We start from the raw sequence: 10,241 nt of genomic DNA on the forward strand, positions 1-10,241 counted from the left end.
ACTCCAGAGGAGCAGTAGGTGCCCATCACCTTAAAAAAATCACTCTTAATACCTAAAGAAGGTGAGTGACGTAGCTATACTGCCCTAATTTCTTAGCGCAGACCAGGCCTAACATGCTTGAAACCATGTTAGCTGACCATGTTGTAGCTTAAGGGGAGCCTAGGGTGAGAAACAGTCATGGTGAAGATGACCATATTAAGGAATCATATACACTACAATTAAGGCTATGATTTTGCCACAGAGGTCATGGAATCCATGACTTCCAAAGACCTCAGTGACTTCAGGGTCCCCCTCCCTGCCTGTGGAGGCTGGGAACTGTGGGGTCCCTGAGCTGCCGCAGGTGGCGGGGAGGGACCTTGCCGCTTTGGGCCCCCTTCGGGAGTGGGGGACCATTGAGCTCTAAGCCCCCACGGGTGGTGGGGGCCCCCGGAGCTTTGAGTTGGGGCCTCTGCAGCTGCCCAGCTGCTACAGGTGATGTGAGGACCCCGTATCTCCCCATTTTGTCATGGATATTTTTAGTAAAAGTCACAGACAGGTCACAGGCTTCTGTGAATTTTTCTTTCTTGCCTGTGACCTGTCTGTGACTTTTACTAAAAACATCTGTGACAAAATCTTAGCCTTAAAACTTTGCAGGTCAGGATAATAGCAGTGATAAATCTGCTAGTTTGTAATAAGTCTCTCTGGTTCACCCATTTGATTGGGGGTCATCAGTCCATTGTTCAAAGCTCTCCTTTGTTAGAAATCATATCCAGAGATATGGAGCAGGATTGAAGACAAAGAAGTGATGTCACAGTCTCCTTTCCATGCACTTGGCCTAAATGTATAAATGTTACTGGCAAAAGATGGAGCCTTAGATCACATGTCCGTATCACATGTCCTTACATGTTTTGCCAAATCTCTGGGTGAGCTGATTGTCCTTAATGGACCATCAAGCAGGCTGGCTAGCATTGATGCAAATCTGTCTTGGGGCATGTTTGAGATACAAACAGCCTATATTCGTAACTTCAGATACAACGATGATACATGGATTTAAACAGGATAATAACACTTAGCAGTCTATAAAAACTTTCCATTGATACATTACATGACATACTTTGTACAAGTTTTATTGCAATTTTGTAACAGTGATGACTGTATTAGGGTAATTAGTTATCTTCCTCTTTATACAGCATCACCCCAATTATTTTGTTTAAGGCAAAAAAACAATTTATAATTATCTATCTGCCTTGATGAAGGATAGTATGATTTTATGGAAGGAAGGAATGTACTATATCATTCTAACCTACTTGGAAGCAGAGCAGCAAGCAATCAAAACAAGGCAAGCTTGAAAAAGACAAAATAGACCACCTGAAATACTGCCATTGGCTTTCAAAAGTTTCCACAATCACTGGAAAGTCAAAATAAGACTATATCAAATAACATAAAAATTAACCCCCCAACATCCTCCCCATAAAGCTCATAGGCACCTCTCCTGGCTGAACCCAACAGATTATATACATAATGCAGAGATTTTACCATCATTTTTGAAATATGGTGTTCTTAAAATTAATTAAATAGAAATCGAACAATCTAACAACAATAAAACACTTCTACGTAGTCACTGTCAGATCTCTCAAACTGAGATACCTGATAACCCCCAAACTCCCTTCTCCAGTATAAGAACCATAACCCATTAGAAAAAAAAATCACATTTTCCCTAAATCAAAGCAACACAGCTCAGCACTGCCAGTATACCACTTAGTTGTGATGAAAGGTGCACATTAGAACCAAGCTTCCAGAGTAACTCCGAATGTTTTGGAGACTGAACTGTACTGATGTCATATACTGATTAAATTAAGTAATTCATTGTGGAGGACTAAGTAACCTGATCAACTTCACATAGAATTTTACATTTTGAAGCTCTAGCAGTCCTCAGATACTATTACTGCATACAGATTCTCTTATTTCATCATGGTTATGAAAGGCAGGACCTTGCTCAGCCAGGAAATGTTAACTCGACTTCTACCACCTTAATCAAAACTGCTTTCTGTCATGTTCTTCCCTTGCACAGCATTTCTGGAGCTACAAATTTTGACTGGGCAATAACTGCTGTCATTGGACCTCTGCAATCAGGACTATTTTCTCAGACACCTTTGAGTCTGAATGTGACCAGCTGCAACTTGTTCCTGTAATGGGGTGGGGGGGAAACACTTTGTTGAAAAATTAAACACATTGAACCAGATTCTCCTCTCTGGAGAAAGAGAACACATAGCAGCAGGAAACTTGGGAAATTGCATCTTTGTTTCATTAGGAGGGTGGGATTTGCCCCCTTGAAGGATGAGCAGAGGGTTTCTCCCTCTAACCCTGTGGATGTCTCGGGAGCACTAAGCACAGCTGCCTAGGCCATCCAGAAAGTAGTTGAGCATATAAGTGAAAATCTACTCAGGCAACAAGGCAGGATTTGTGCAAATACGTCTGCCATGTTTATTAGAGGGTGCACCAAGCTGTTTCAGGTGGTAAAGTCAGGTTTCCGTATCTATGTAAAGCAACCAGACCAGTATTTCTCAATCAATGTGTAGCAACACCTCTCTCCCCACACAAGGCACTCAGGGTCAAAAGGCACTGAAAAGGCTGATTATTCTTACTTTTACAGTAAATGTAAGGGGGTCATGATAATTTTTTACTTAGAATAAGGGGCTGTCAAGCTGAAGAGTCTGAAAAACACCGACCTAGACAGCCAATACAGAGAATCACAGAACTAGGAAGCAAAACCAGCAGCACAACATATTTTGTATAGCTTGTAATTTTATTTCTATGAATGTTAATTGGTTAATCCCCTTAGGCCCCACTCAGATGTTTTTAACAATAATTCAATATTGCAGTTTGGAGACCTGTATTCCTAACTGTCTCACAAAGCAGGCACCAGCCTTAGTTGGTCCTCTGGAAAAGTAGATATGAAGCCCCAGGAAATGGCATCTTCCCAGGACCAGCTTACAGTTGGGAAAACAGAAAGGGAGGAGGTAGAAGGGAAGAAAAAAGGCAGAAAACAATTTCCTGTACACTGAAAGATGAAAATTTGTTTGCCTTTTAGGGCACTCTTTTTAACTGGTATACAGTACTTACATAACAGTGAGCAGTTATAGGTGCCTTAGAGAAACTATAGCTATAGAACTAGACAGAATAGAGCTTGGGAGGTAGAAGAGAGGGTTTGACAGGTAGGTGGGTTGGAGCAGAGTTATACAATATATTTATAATTAAATACTTGAATTTCAAAGCTCTTTGCACTGTTACTTGAAAGTGAAGCTACTTGCTTAAAATGTTAAGGTAAGTGGATTTCTTTGAGCAAAACCAGGTCTGTTTTCTGTGGGACCTGGTGTTGAGCAGAAATGGGCCTGTTTAAGAATGAAAATGAACCAACTATTTTGAAGTGAATCTGTGAAAATTCACATTTCTGCAGATTTTCAATGCAAACATGCCATAGCCATTGAGCTGAAAATGCAAATGAAGCAACATTTAGGGAGTGTGAAATCTCATGAAAAAATGGTGACTATTTTAGTGAGAAACTCCATAAAACAAAAAAATTGTGATTTTTACATAGGTATTAGTTGGAGGCACTTGCCCCTAGGGCACAGGGATTTGTCACCTGGGAGGGAACAGTCTCTAATCACTGGAGTTGGGAGAATTTTGGCAGCTGGTGGGGGAGGTTTGGATCATGGGGGGGGGGGGGGGCGGGGGTCATCCTTGAGGACTAGAAAGATTTGGGCCCCAAGTTCATCTTTCCAGGGTGTGGGGGGTTGTAAGTGCATGCTAGAAGTCATACACTGACAGACTGGTCCTCGAAAGTGTTGGACCTTGGGCAGCAATATATGTGAACTCCAAGTTGTGTTAGGTAGGATCCTAACTGGCTCCCAAGCTCTCTCTTTTTCTGGTAGGCTCAGATGGAGATATTGGATTTGACTCCCTGGCACCTTTCCAGGTGGTCATGTCCATTTTTTTTCAATCTGTGACAAAGTTAGGCTAATACCTCCCTCTTCCCCCACAGTCACATTGGGAATTTCAGTCAGATGCTGTCTGATCCATTACTCCTATTTCAAATTCATAAATCTGAATCATTATTACAGGCTTAAAACTCAGAGGCTCAATACCTTAAGATTTTTGCTGTATGTGCTTCCTGCTATTTTATCTGCAGCTGCAGAACCTGGGTCCAGTCAAGTCTATGGAAAGATAAAACACTTCTTATGATAATCCTATGTGGGATAAAATAACCAAGTTGAAGCTTGTCAGGGACCAGAGTATTACTGGTACTGATCATCATAATACTAAATTTTAACCCTCTTGTATCTGCATTCCATCTTCTGTTGAAGCAAAAATTCAAATCCCACCAGGGTCAGCTTGAACCTTCATCCTTTTTAGGTATGCATATGCACATTATCTAGCTAGCTATGTGTGTGTTTTCCACGCAGTTTACTGTCTCTATGGTGTCTGGATGTGACCTTAAAACCAAAGTCCTGTCTGCTTTGATGAACAAAGTTGACCCTGGTGTCATTGGGTGAGATTTCTCTTACCACAACTCTTTTCTGCAGGGTACTGTGTGCCAGATGGCTACCATGCTTTACCCCGAAAGTAGCTGCATTTCAATGGTGTTGTGTATATATGGTTTATGAAGTGCTTTGGTATGAGATTTGCTATGTTATTGGTTCTATTAATTATTTGATGTGACAATTTCAAGAGTTGACATCTCTTGCAAATTTTATCACAAGTCTTGTGCTATCTGGTGGTTTTCTTAAAACCCCAGCTTCTGGAGTCATGTTAATTTGTGAGAATTTCAGCTTTCATTTAATGGGAATAAGTAAGTTTCTTGCCCTCGTAATTATGGAGAAAAGCTTGAAGGCAAACAAAAAGACCCCCCTAATAACTGGGAGGGAAGGGGGCTGGCTCCTGGCTTTTGAATGCCTGAGGCTGGCAATACTGCCTTTTACAGATGGCAGCTCCCAGAGTGCATTTTGCCCCATGTACATTATTGGACAGTGAAATAACTAATACTGTGTTAAGACTGAGATTTTACATGTACGAAACAGGGATTTCATATAGGGACTCATTCCCCCTTTCCCTCCCACTGTAGTTTCAGTTACCAGACAGAGCCACTGCCTTGCCCCTCCCCTACCTACCCAGACTGCTTCCTGCCCCTCCCCCTGAAATAGGGCAACCAGATGTCCTGATTTTGGGGGCTTTTTCTTATATAGGCACCTATTACCCCCATCCCGATTTTTTATACTTGCTATCTGGTCACCCTACCCTGAAAACCCTATCTTCCCTGGCCCTCTCAAAGGGCAGCAGCAGAGGTAGGCAATCTCCTCTTGTAGTTGTTGCTACACTAAGCAAAATGTGGGAACCCCTGGGGATTCCTGGCAACTATATTCTAGTTGTTCCCCCCTAGGCTTAGTGTAGTGTAGCAGTGCAATGAGGGAGGGAGAGAGTGTATGTATAGGAACAAGGGGAGGTACGGCCATTTTCTCATCCCCCTACTCCCCAAAAAATCATGGGCATGGAGGAAGACATTGCTCTGCCTGGCTGACACTAGCAGAAGATACAAGGTGGAGGAACACAGCCACTACCCCCTCTCCCACTTCCTTCCCAGACCCTGAAGACCCAGGGAGGAGGCCTCCCTGTTCTCCTTGAAGGCGGCAGTGGTAAAGAGATATTGCTAGGGCTGCTGAGGGGAAAGAGGATATAGAACTAAGGGTCCCCCTGAGTTTTGAGTCCCTTGTATTTAAGCTTCCCAGCAAACTGACAGTGTTCATTCCAGTCACTTCTCCATGAACTGAAATCTGCAGGTTATACCTATCTCATAGAACTGGAAGGGACCCCGAAAGGTCATCGAGTCCAGCCCCCTGCCTTCACTAGCAGGACCAAGTACTGATTTTGCCCCCGATCCCTAAGTGGCCCCCTCAAGGATTGAACTCACAACCCTGGGTTTAGCACCACCCCTGGGATTATGGACCTGACCCCAGCTTGCAGATGGGGGATAATCACCATTACAGTTTCCCCTCCTTTCACCCCACACTGGCTTTGATGGTTGTCTGCTGAAGACTGAGCTCTGTTGCTTGCAAACACCTTTTTAAAAACCCATCTTTGTCACACACACTTCCATTTTGTGTCTTTCAAATAGTTGGGAAACCAGGCTTCTGGGTATTACTCCCAGCTTTGCCTTGGTCATGCTATAGCACTGCCCTGTGCCTCAGTGTCCCTGTCTGTAAAATGGGAAGAACAATAATATTTGTCCACCTTTGAAAGGGGGTTGGCTCCCTGGAGGAAAAGTCAAGTTGACTGTTAGCCTAAGTGCAGTTTTAAGCAGAGATGCCTCTGAATCAATATCCTAGTAGGTTTGAAAACCCAGGACTCTGAAGGATTTATTGCTTGCCTGTTTCGCTTGGGTGGGACCAATTCCCCACCTTTGAGGAGCTGGGAATCTGCATCCACATCTGCTGCTTATTATCGACATTATTTTTAAACATCTGCTTTAAGGCGTGAAATACCCTCCCCCCGCCTACACTGCCCAGAGACCCTCCCCCTTCCCACCCCTCCGCTTCTTGCACCGTGAACCCACCCACCCAAACCCTGCACCACGGCTAGAAGCCCACCCGCTCTTTGCACGGCTCTGAGGCCGGTCTGGGCGGGAGCGTGACACGCTACTGCGCGAGCCCAGGGCAGGCTCCATCTCCGGCTCCCAGCGCCCCGCCTCCCCATCTCTGGTCTCCCGGGGCTCTCCCCGGGAACCCCGGCAAGGGCTGGGCTGACTGTGCAACCTACAGCGCGCACCCCCCCACCCCCACCCCGGGCTGCCTGGCGCGGGGCTGGGATACGGCGCTAGGGGGCGTCTCCGGGCGGTGCTGCTGCGTTAGCATCCGCTGCTGCTGCTGGAAGGTGAGCGGAGGAACAGCCGTTGCTGTCTCGCTCCTGCTCCTGCAGCCGCCGCGCTGGGGATCCGGGCAGCAGCAGCTCCCTCATTCAGCAGCAGGAAGAAGACATTAGGCATCTTGGCCTGGTGCCTGGCTACCGCCCCCCGCCCCTCCAGCGCACACGCCTCTCCTCCCGGCTGGCTTCCATTCGATCGATGGAGCAGTGAAGGATGCTGCCAGGCCCCGGGGAAGCGACAGCAGCAGCATCTCCATCAGCAATCTCAGGTACGGTCATCATACCTGCCCCGCTTGCCTATAGGTGCTGACGAGCGAGTTAACTCTGTGTGCAACGCATGCCTCGCAGATGGCTGTTATAGATACAACAAAGGAGGCTTTAGATGCTAGCACTTGTTTGAGCTTGGGAGCTGATGCGTCCTGTGTTGTTTGGGTCTGCGTCGGTGCTGTGAAATAAGTACCTCGTGCTGCATAAGCTAATTGTTGCATAGACCAGTTATTTATTTGAAAGGGTTAGGAAACTATGGAATTTCCCATCCCCCTCTGGCTGTAAACCTTCAATAACTCCCCAGCCAGAGAATATATGTTCTTCCCTGTTCTATATATATTGCCTGGAAATGTGCATTACTTTTAAATATATTATGACAACCAGTTTATACTGATTGAGAGCTTTAAGTGATTTTATGGTCTGCACCCTCCAAGAATTTCACAAATATATTACTGGTCTTGAAAACCAAGACTAATTGGCTGCACTTGTGCATCTCACAGCAACAAGGAAGGAAGGAAAAATATGCTCCTTAGCAAATATGTTTTCACTCTCTGCTCTTAGGAAAATACCTCCCTCCTCCTGCTGAATTAGCACACAGCAATATAATGTCTATGTGTAAAGAAATACTGGACAAAGTGGTTTTATTATATGACTGTAAGGGTCATTTGAAAAAAATAAAGGAAATGCTATAGCAATTGCTCAGTGTTGGAAATAAAACATTACTATAATGTATGTGACAAATGTGTACCACCTGTTGGACTTGGAAGAAAAACAATTAATATGTATTCACCGCTGTAGTGAGGGCATTTCTTTTCAATTTCCACTTAGGTTAAAAAGGGTCCAAATGGAAAAGTCTCTTCCAAATGTTGCTTTGGAAGTATGCAGATGTGATGGAACTGAGAAATCTCATTACTGCAAATGGAAATTAGTAATTTGCTACGGAAGTGCGTGCTTTTGTTGTAAATATGTATTTATGTTATGGTGAGCACTTATATATTTGCTAAGTGAAATGTTTTATCCCATTTCAATCTAAGAAAAAAATCATCATAATTTCATTACTAGCAGAGTTTGGGTGCTGTGTAAATAGAAGGGCTTTACAAACACAAAAAACATTTTTCTGCCCCAAAGAGCGTACAGTCTAAATCAACAACCTATGGATGAAAAGGTGAGCTGGAAATTAAATGCAACACAAGCCTATTTTTTTCTTCTTCTCCCAATCCATGTGTGTGTTCATTATTTGTATTACAGTAATTCTGACCAGGTCTCTTCTACTACATGCTGTACAAACATATATATATATATATATATATATATATATATATATATATATATATATATATAGTCCCAGTCCCTGTCCTGAAGAATTTACAATCCTAGCCATTTATGGATTAAGCTCTCCAAGACCGGGACTGTGTCCTATCTCTGTTTGTACAGCATCTAGCACAAGAGGCCTGACCCTGAGCAGCATAACTGTAATCCACATAATAAAAATCCAGGATTGTTACTCTGTGTGTCACTCTGGAGCCTATGATGTCTGTACAGTCAGCGTGAAGTGATGGAAACAACTACAAGCATGGTTGAGAGCAGCTTTTGTTCTGAACATCACCAGGCTAAACCATCACTCTGATTCACCATCATTTACTGTCCAACTTTTAAATTCTCAGCCATTTTGATTTTACGAATTACCCCGTGCGTTTTTCAGCTACAGTAAGGCATGTATTTATGCGTGCCCAGAGTCCTAGACCATTGTGATATCAGAGGTAATTTAACCAATCACAAGTGTTATTTTACAGCTAATTTACATGCAACCATTTCATTGGGTGTATGATTGACTGCCCAGATGATGGATAACCTGGCCCAGATGCCACACCCATGTACCCAAATGCCACCTACACAAATCTTCCAGCACAACCCCCCCAGACACAAGTCAACACAGGCAGCAGACACAATAACCCCAAACATCCCTCTGAAGCCTAGAAGGTCTTTACAGTCAATGTTAATCAATGGAAATAAGTACAAGCATAGAGGACAACTCGTTGTGTTTAGAATATCACCATGATTCAATCATCACTGAGATTCGTGGTCTGTTACTGTCCAGTTTTAAGTTCTCAGCCATTTTTGGCTTTTTTACACACAACTTTATGAATTACACCTGTGCAACGACATAGGCTTTCAGCTACTAGCACAAATATATATATACACTAGCACAAATATATTCCGCTTGTTTGCATAATGCCCATTCATTTTTATTAGCCTTTTCATTTGGGGGGTTGACTATTCAAGTGGATATTCCATAATTTTGGCACCTGCCTCAGGACAATTGTAATTTCTTATTAACTTTGTACCACACTCATCTTTCATACTCAATAGTCCCTGTAAAAAGGGATAGATTAATTTAGTAGCTTAGACAATGTGTGCAGAACTGCACACCTCACAAAGGATGGGAGATGGGGCAAATTGTGTGAAAGGGTGGTGTAAGTGAGAGGAATAGAGTATACACACAAAGCCCTGGGGTTATGTGCTACCCCTGAGTGCAAAGGAAAGGACGACATAGGCCCTAATTTAATCTACACCATTAAAGTCAATGGGAGCTTTGCCATAGACTTCAGTGAGTGTAGGATCAATCCTAAAAGGGGAATAGCCTAAGGAACACGAGTGTGTTCTGGAAAGCACCCTTGCAGTTCATCCTTCCCCACCCTCCCCCAAAAACGAGTGCTGGACATGCAAGCAGTGAATAAAGCAACAGCCACTGGATGCTCTCATTTCCACAGGAAAAATGCCTGGATGCAATTCTGTCTTATCTCTATTGGTTGTGGGTGGTTCCCTAATCAACTGTGTGGGATGCATGTCTACTGGTGACTTTATCAGTGCTACTGTGTGTGTCTTACTATTGCTATGTATCCAGTGGAGCTCTCGTCATGCATGGCCTCTCTCACATTGGGGAGAGTGGCTATCCATTTGGATAATGTGGCGGGCACAGTTGTTGGTTATGCTGGGCATTGCTGCTGGTTCCATTGCATGTTTGCTGCATGGGCATTGCTTATAGAACATTATTTTCTGAAGGTATGTAACTTTACGTG

Source organism: Emys orbicularis, chromosome 2, assembly GCF_028017835.1.
Source record: "Emys orbicularis isolate rEmyOrb1 chromosome 2, rEmyOrb1.hap1, whole genome shotgun sequence".
NCBI lineage: Eukaryota > Metazoa > Chordata > Testudines > Emydidae > Emys > Emys orbicularis.